We start from the raw sequence: 9,727 nt of genomic DNA, 5'->3' as shown, positions 1-9,727 counted from the left end.
ATCAGGCGCTCCAAGGAACGCTTGATGAAGCTATGGAACAAACTGCACAAATCCTCGGACAGAAAAAGGAAGGGGTCACACAAATGCAGGACCAACTCAAAGGCATAAAGAAAAAATACGAAGTGCTGAAAGTCAGGCTGGATGAAACAGAGTGCAAAAAAAAAGAGCTTCTTCAAGAGAAAGAGCAACAGGAAGAAGAAAAAAAACGTATTCTCCAGGACTCAGACAACTTGAAGTGTGAAAACGCTGAAATGCTTGCACAAAAGCAGCAACAAGAGAAAATAAATGAAGACCTGCAGCGTAAGCTTCAAGAAATCACAAGAAGAAATGAGCAGTTAGAAAAGATGCACAAGGAAAAACAACAGCAAAATACAGACAAGTGCAATCTATTAAAAGAAATGGAGCAAAGATGCCAGAAACTTGAGAAGGAAGTTGAAGAAACAACCGATCAGTTGAGAACCCTCATCCTAGAGAAAAAAGTGGTCGTGGAAAAGCTCATGGAAAAGAAGAAAAAACGTTTCCGCTTCTTCTGGAGGAGGGACACTCCTGCTTTTTCTACTTTTTCTATTTTTTCTACTGCTGACGTCACCTCGTCTCCCTCCACCTCTGTTCCATCTTAATTTTCACCTCTCCTCTCCCCTTCTCTCCTAACACTTCTTCCCTCTCTCCTTCATCTTTTTTCACCCCAACCAGTCCCGGCAGTTGACTGCCCCTCGTGAGCCTGGTTCTGCCGGAAGTTTCTGCCCGTTTAAAGGCAGTTTTTCTTCCCCACTGTCGCCTAGTGCTTGCTCAGAGGGGATTGTTGGGGTTTTCTCTTTTCTTTTTTTTTCCCTTCTTATTACCATTTTCCTTTATTTACCGATTTGTTTTGTTTACTTTTCTTTTATGTTGTTTCTTTATTTACTTGTTTAACTTTTTTTCAACTTATGTAATAAACTAATAAACCAATTGAATTTATCCTCTGCGTATTTTACATCTAATCTTTAAAGAATATTTCCAAAACATTTTCAAACATCACGATCTGTCTTTTGTTTGCTTGTTAAAACCCCGTAAATGGTGAAGTAAAAACCCTGTGATATGGTTTAAAACATCAAAATAGACTAAACAACTAGTCTAAAACTAAGAGACACAGGATAAAGTTGGTGTGAAGGTTTCAGTCTGTGAATGAATCTAAGCACCATCACCTTAACTTTAAATTCATCTCTGTTACCCTCTTTGTGACTGAACTCTGACCGTGAGCACCACAGCCACTGCGCACCAGTCACACACACTTTAAATCCATCACAGTAAACCAGTTAGTTTACCTCAGTTTGTTTTGCAGCACATTTCACAACATGCAAAAGCATAATGTGCCATGTATAGACTCAAAATCTAATTTAAAAACATGAGGACTGACCTGTAAGCTTTACATTTACAGTTTATCACATACCACTGAGCAGTTCTTACCTGTAATTCTAAGCCCTCTTCTTCCTTTTCTGGTTTAAAACATCAAATTAGACTAAACAACTAGTCTAAAACCAAGAGACACTTAAATATTAAGTTAAACCTCTGGGGTTGCCGGACGCGCCGGCGCGTCAAAATCACATGACCAATTTAAGACGACACAGCTACAAGATGCAGCGATTCAGAGGCTGTATCCCAATTCAGGGTCTGCAGCCTTAAAGGCCGCATTTTAAGGCCGATTACGTCACCATGCCAGTCTCCTATTGCCAGAGGCTGAAGTGTGTGTGCAGTCACCAGGTGATAATCTGATATCGTCTACTTCCCCACTGATGTTAAGTAATATGAAAAAAAAAATGAATCCCACCTTAGGCCGAATGTGTGACTCTCTTCGTAGTGGAAGAGAGAATGAATCTTCCCATCCGAATTCACGGCAATCAGTCTGTCAATCAAATCCTGTGGAGTAAAATGAGAGGCTTTGAACAAGAATGCACCGGATAGGGTGCAAAACGAAAACTGTGTGGAAATTTACAATGGGTAAGGTGGAGAACGTATATCAGTCTCAGTGTGAGAGGGTTTATTTGAATGCGTTTGAAGTAAAACAAATGGGTGGGTGGTGTTTGGAGGCCAAATAAAAAGTGCAAACATGCCCTCAGATGGATGACAAAAAAAAACTGCAGTGTGTGGAAAAGAAGAAGAAGAAAAACACTTACAGGTATGGAGGTTGGCATCTCCCTCAGGGTGTATTCGCTTTTGTTGGCCAAAGACTGTCGGCCCAGCAGTTGCCACACCGACTGGGAAGAGGAGAGGAGGTTGACCAAGTACAGGAAGGACTGAAGAGGAAAGTAAATACAGCAGCTGTTAGAGAGAAAAAATGTATTTGCTTTTAAAGACCATTGTGAATGCATTTGTGCACGTCATGGATTGATCAAATCCTAACACATAATAATAATATAACACTATTCAACTACAAACACTACCGATAATATGACAAATAATATCTGTAGTATTCAAAGCAAAACAAAATGTAAAAAGAATTTATGATTGCAAAGGTAAAACATGGTTTACCACACTCTCAAAACTGAATAAGACATATATTCTGAGCAGAGTGGTTGAGCAGAAACCTATTGCAGCCTGAAGAATATTAAACTACAGGAAAGCTCCCTGCATTTTTCACTGGGTCTGGTAGAACAGGGAAAACATATCATCAAAAGCATCAAAGGAAAAAAAGAGAGACACTTGCACAAACGAGCTACAACTTAGATTATATTAAACAGCTTCAAAGAAACGTAAAGAAAAAAACAAGATACGATGGATTTTTTTTTCTAAAATAGAAATATCTATACTTTCATGTGTCTTCTGATGTTTCTGTGCATGTGTGAACTTATCTTCATATGTACTACCAAACCTCCTACTGTACTTAGCACAGATTAAAGCAAAGACTCGAGTTAATTCACCAAAGTGCTGGTGTGTGTATATTTAGTTTTCCTTTGACCTCAGCATATATGTATAACCCACTGATAAGGCAGACTTTAAAGTCGCCTGTGGCAGGACACAGTTTACACATCACTGGCTGTCCGTATTCACTTGGCTAGTCTCTCTGAGAGAGATGACTTGGCTGCTGTCAGAGGCCAAGCATCAGACACACACAGACAGGCTCACGCTGGAGCTTGTTGAAGCTTTCCTGAGAGAAATTCTGCCAAAAACATAACTAAAAATGCAGTCTTATGAAAGTAAGGCTTATTTGCCCAGACACCCATAAACCAATCAGCAAAAAGCCTTTCTTGTTAACAAAATCACTATTGCCAGTTTCTTAAATATGAATATTCACAAGTGAATTTTCTACATGGCTGCTGGTATCACAGCAACACATGGACCACTATTCTGAGTCCTGGGTTAATAATAATTGGAATCAATTTAATTTTAATCAATTTAAACACCTTTGTAACCAGTGAGCTAAAAACATGATGGAAAAGCAAAACTTCTAAGAGATCTGTGTCTGTACTATTATGTAGATATCTAAAAATTGGGGCATTGTGGGCTCCAGGAAGTTTCTCCTTCTCCCTCTCTCTCACACACACACGCACGCACATACATACAATACCTTAATGCAACTCCTATCTGTGGGGTCAATGGGAGTTGGTTTGGGACGGACCACTCTGATGTCGTCACTGCTGCACTCAAGAACAGACCATAGCTCTAGTACCAGGGCCCGAATAAAGCCTGAGACAGAACACGGAGAAATTTGTTGTACCAAACATTTATTTGAAATAGCAGCAACTAAAATTATTAACAGTGCTTTAATAAATAAACGACTGACTTTGTTATTGTGTCCAATCTTTTAAAGAAATCTGTCTTTGCATTGCTGGCACCGTTTTGATTGGAGGATTTGAATCTCAGGAAGGAAGGAATTTATAATGCCACTCCCTTTGATCCCATTTAATCTCTTCCCTGTTGCACTTTGGCCTGTCAGTAACTACATTTGAATTTTGCAGCTCAAGCTTGCACATAAAGGCTGGATAAAAACGTTAATGCAATCAAAATGTACGCAGCCCTCGCTGGAAAACTGGGGATACAGTACAGTACATAAATGATGAAGCAAAGACAAAACATTAGTGTCATGGAAGAAGAAATAGTCAGTGCATCACGGGAAGCTCCCAGCAATAAAACCTGCATTTGTATTGACACATAAACCTTAATTTGTGAGCAATTTTCAGTGTATTTCAGTTAAATTAATGAGACAAATATAACAAAAGGGATTTTATACTTAGAAGAAGAATATGAAATTGAAATATTAAACTAAGAAAACTATAAATACTGCAGTTCTAGAGTTACAGATATACAATTAAGCTTTGCATATCAGTGCTGTATAACCCAGGGAATGTACTTTTTTTTTTTTTATAATTGAATAGTAATGGAAATCATGAACTGTTTTTCAGAGGTCATAGATCAAATGAGCAGTAGAGTTTTTCTCACAGAATGGTTCTTTCACATAGAAAGCAGTGTGTGCTGCAGGTTTAGCAAATGGCCCATCATTTGTATCTCCAGTGTCTGTTGAAGTGTACAGTATCTGTGTGTGTGCATGACCGTCGGTGCTCTCTGCTCACTCGGGTTCAGAGGTACAGGGAGGAGGCTCAGCAGGAGTAGAGGCAGCTGCTTCATCACAAACATGCCAGGTGCAGGCGGTAAAGGCCCTTTCTGTTTCCTCTCAACCCTCCTGCCAAAGCCATAGAACTCTGCCGAGGTGAACCAGACAACACAATATAGACATTTTTCCCTGTTCCTACATGGAAACACAAGATCAAACGGGCATTTTTTTTTGGCATAAATATGTATATCATATCGGACTCAGTTTGTTCCTGTTATTGTTTTTGCACTGTACTTGTCATCCATTCCAGTGAAACGATGCAGAAGGTTGTAGGTTGTGCAATAGTGCCATCTAGAGGTGAAGTAACATCACACTGCCCGTGCTCTTGTCTCGTCACGGTGTTTGCGTGTTTCTCCCTCTCTGCACACTCATGGGAATGTGCTGTCAGGCAGGACTCAGCGTTATATTCACAATATGTGGAAAATATATTGATATTGAATGTTCAAATATGAGGATATGTATAATGTATAGGTTGACTTTGCTCTACCTACACTTCTGGCAGAGCAGCAGTTGCAATGCGAACACATAATTAAACGGTGTATTTATAGGAACAGATTTCTTGCCTATGGCAGACAAAGTGATTTTAAACGTGTAAAAGGTTTCATTCACAGATGATTTATTACTATCACACCCTGGAGACTTTATAAAGAGCACTGCTGCAAAAGCAGCCTAAACAAACTTGTACAGTAGGTCACGCTGGTTTAGTTTTTCATCAAAATGCTTTTTTTCTTTTACTATTATTTTTGAAAACGTTACAGCACTGGTGGACATTTCCTACCAAATAAGAACTAGACACTACTGTTATGTAGTGGTTAATTGGAAAACTGTTTTATCACGAATTTCTTATTTAGAAATAATTAAAATTTTATTTGATGTTTTTTTTTTTTTTGGATGGATACTGTTATTGCAGTGATGCTGTAATTAAACTGTCTTCACCCCAGTAGAATAATTGCATGACTCCATCACTGAAGTGGAGGGTTTGCTTTGGAGGGGAAACGCACAGTGTCTCTTTAGTAGCATGGTGGTTGGATCCCACATTTGTTTCTTATGTAACATTGTAAATAGCTGCTAAGACAGCATATCTATTGGACAAGCACATATTATACATACTTTGCACGTGCAGTATTTAATAGAAAGCAGTGTGTGCTGCAGGTTTAGCAAATGGCCCATCATTTGTAAGCTCTGTCTGGACTATATCACTTTTTGAGGTCATCCTTCTTTCTGTCAGTCTGCCTTTTTATCGATGGCACAAACATATGTCACATCATGGAACACATGAGTGCTCCACAGCCAGCGCTGCTCAACACAGCAGGGAACTGTTCTTGCGTGGGTAAAGTCATAGGAGAGAATAGGTTTCAGAACGCAGCGGTGCTGTTATAAGCGAAGGGCTGATAAGTAATCAGACTTCTTTTCCCATAACCAGTTGAGTCGCCCCTTCTAGCCAATAGAAAGAATGCAGGATTAAAATATTTGTTCACTAGCTTCATTTTTTGACCTCTTTTGACAAGAGTACGGTATTTCCTGGAGCCTTTTGCATATGGATAAACCTAGTATCAGTATACAACTGATATGTGAATCCATTTATCAAAAAAGAACGCCTCTTCTTACTCTTTCTTACCCAAACAAAAACGGTTTGACAAATACATTTCTCCCTAAGCTGCCTTAAGTCTCCTTTATACCGACAACACAAAAACAACAACAACAACTTATAATATAAGCCTTAAGCATCACAGCTGACAAGTGTTTGTTGTGTCCAAATAACTGCAATAGTACCTGAACTGTGCAGAGCCACAACTCCCGGAGCAGTTGCTGCCACCTGTGTCACCATCACCCCGTAGCCAAACTTCTCGCAGCTGCTCACCTACAGAAAACACACAGAAATCTCATACCCCTAGAAATATTTCAGCCTTTCACTATCACAGTTTTTGGTTATCAGGTAAAAAATGAATGAGAGTTTGGAAAAAGGATGGAAAAGGTTTAGGTCAAATGTAGTACTAATGTATCATAAAGGGAGATGTGTAAGTAAATCTGGGATTCTGGAAAGGCACAACATAATGTAGTTAAACATGCTGTGGAGAATTTAAATTGTAAATTGATATTGGAGTGTGCAGGCCCTTCATTAATTACAACACAATGCCACAACTAAAAATAGACAAAATATAATTACATTCCATAATTAAAGTGTAATGCCAAACTAGAGAAGCAATTACAATGGTGCGTAAACAATGGCAGTAAATTAAGCCCACGGGGGATCAGCTAAGGTTTGCAGCAAGCCTGAGTGTTTGTGTGTTTACAATTTGAATCTTAGACTCAGACCCTGTGACAAGGTCTGTGAAAACCACGTTTTTATGCCTGAAATACTACAGTACTACACTCCCACCAGATGAGCTCATGCAGCCTGTCACGAACCGGGACATACAACCATGACAAAACAGGAGATGCACACACAATTTATTGTGTTATTAATTTAGATCAACTGTGCTAATATAGTATACCAAAATGAAAACAATAACTCAAATTTCAGATATTTGAGGTTGTGCTGAAAATAATGGTGCCAAATAAGGCAAGAAAAACATATTTTAAAGGTGAAATATAGAGGTAAAATCAAAAATAGTCAAGAACGGCCAATTATACCCTGGACCACAGAGGGTTAAATTTGAAAACGGTTTAAAAAAAAACATCCCCATTCTAAAATGTCATGTGACAATCTGATTCATGAAGAGTGATGATGTCACAAGGACATGTGATGATGTCACAAGGACATGTGATGATGTCACAAGCACATGCCTTTGAGCCTTTGAAGTTTTTCTATAAATAGGGGTCAGGAGCAGCAAGTTTTAGTCAGTTTGTTCGCAGCCTTCAAACGTTCGACCAGAGCTATATTTGAAAGTATTTGTAAACCTCTGTAACATCACGCTCCAAAGCCCTGTGACGTTTCTGTGTTCTGTGACGTTGTCCCAAAGAAAGACCTTTAAATGCGATAAATAGCCTAAACGTTTTCGTTTATGACTAGTTTACCGTGTTATGACTGTGAACAGGGGGGAAGTCGCGCAAGAGAAATGTCGACCAAAACAATTGCAAGTAAGCCAAAGTCAGTTCCTAAAAGTCAACCCGCAGGTGTTTCCACCACCATCAGACCCTCCACTTCTGTAAGACCTCCATTAAGAATAACTGATGCAAAGAAAACCACTCGGGTGGGAAAAACTCAGAATGGAAGACCGGCAGCTGTGAAACAGCCCCCGAAGAGGGATATGAAAAAGAATGTGGACAGTAAACTGGTCAGCTTAATTACAAATGAAATTGTATACAGTGGAGCGACTGTGTCATTTGATGACATCGCAGGGCAGGATCTGGCAAAGCAAGCACTTCAAGAAATTGTCATCCTTCCTGCCTTAAGACCTGATCTCTTTACTGGTCTGAGAGCTCCTGCACGTGGCTTGCTTTTATTTGGCCCACCAGGAAATGGGAAGACCATGCTCGCCAAAGCAGTTGCTGCAGAGTCTAATGCAACATTCTTCAACATCAGTGCTGCTAGTTTGACCTCCAAATATGTGGGAGAAGGCGAGAAGCTCGTACGAGCACTCTTTGCAGTTGCAAGAGAGAGACAGCCCTCAGTAATCTTCATCGATGAAGTGGACGGCTTGCTCTGTCAAAGGAGGGAGGGGGAGCACGACGCCTCTCGCCGTTTAAAAACTGAGTTCCTCATTGAGTTTGACGGGTTGCAGTCAGGAAAGGATGACAGAGTACTTGTAATGGGAGCAACGAACAGGCCCCAGGAGCTCGATGAAGCAATATTAAGGCGCTTTGCAAAAAGAGTATATGTGACCTTACCCGATGAGAAGACAAGATTTACGCTGCTGAAAAATCTTTTGGGAACGCACGGGAGTCCACTGAGCCAAGACGAACTGTCCTGTCTTGCAAAAGTGACTGAAGGATATTCAGGGAGCGATTTGACAGCATTAGCCAAAGATGCTGCACTTGGCCCAATAAGAGAGTTGGCACCAGAACAAGTCCGTGTTATAGCTGCTGCTGAGGTGCGCAACATTAAGATGAAAGACTTTGAGGATTCTCTGAAGCAAATCAAACCAACTGTTAGTCCAGCAACTCTTAACATGTACACCAAATAGAACAAAGATTTTGGTGGTCCTTCTTCAATAAATCCAAATCCAGTCAGGCTGGATGAAACAGAGTGCAAAAATAAAGAGCTTCTTCAAGAGAAAGAGCAACAGGAAAAAGAAAAAAAACGTATTCTCCAGGACTTGGAGAGAAGAAATCTACAACTGAACAAATTAATACAATGAAGGACAGAACACCTGAACTGGAAGGAGAAGTATTGGAAAAACGACGTTCAAAGATGCAGCGTAGGATCAATGAAATGGCGAAAAAACACTCAGAGGTCATTAATGAGATGTTGTTGAACTCAGACAACTTGAAGTGTGAAAACGCTGAAATGCTTGCACAAAAGCAGCAACAAGAGAAAATAAATGAAGACCTGCAGCGTAAGCTTCAAGAAATCACAAGAAGAAATGAGCAGTTAGAAAAGATGCACAAGGAAAAACAACAGCAAAATACAGACAAGTGCAATCTATTAAAAGAAATGGAGCAAAGATGCCAGAAACTTGAGAAGGAAGTTGAAGAAACAACCGATCAGTTGAGAACCCTCATCCTAGAGAAAAAAGTGGTCGTGGAAAAGCTCATGGAAAAGAAGAAAAAACGTTTCCGCTTCTTCTGGAGGAGGGACACTCCTGCTTTTTCTACTCTTTCTATTTTTTCTACTGCTGACGTCACCTCGTCTCCCTCCACCTCTGTTCCATCTTAATTTTCACCTCTCCTCTCCCCTTCTCTCCTAACACTTCTTCCCTCTCTCCTTCATCTTTTTTCACCCCAACCAGTCCCGGCAGTTGACTGCCCCTCGTGAGCCTGGTTCTGCCGGAAGTTTCTGCCCGTTTAAAGGCAGTTTTTCTTCCCCACTGTCGCCTAGTGCTTGCTCAGAGGGGATTGTTGGGGTTTTCTCTTTTCTTTTTTTTCCCCTTCTTATTACCATTTTCCTTTATTTACCGATTTGTTTTGTTTACTTTTCTTTTACGTTGTTTCTTTATTTACTTGTTTAACTTTTTTTCAACTTATGTAATAAACTAA

General features: G+C 40.0%; 1 pseudogene; it reads left to right on the top strand.

Annotated features, from left to right (window-relative positions):
- The first annotated feature begins 7,647 nt into the window (after positions 1-7,647).
- LOC146618156 (spastin pseudogene) lies at positions 7,648-8,715 on the top strand (annotated as a pseudogene).
- The last annotated feature ends 1,012 nt before the right edge of the window (positions 8,716-9,727 follow it).

The sequence above is a fragment of the Diplotaxodon limnothrissa genome, linkage group LG14, assembly GCF_057381915.1.
Source record: "Diplotaxodon limnothrissa isolate DT_005_m linkage group LG14, D_limnothrissa_male_GT1.1, whole genome shotgun sequence".
In the NCBI taxonomy this organism is placed as follows: domain Eukaryota; kingdom Metazoa; phylum Chordata; class Actinopteri; order Cichliformes; family Cichlidae; genus Diplotaxodon; species Diplotaxodon limnothrissa.
The sequence above is the reverse complement of the archived record's forward strand: the minus strand, read 5'-3'. Positions and strand labels throughout refer to the sequence as shown.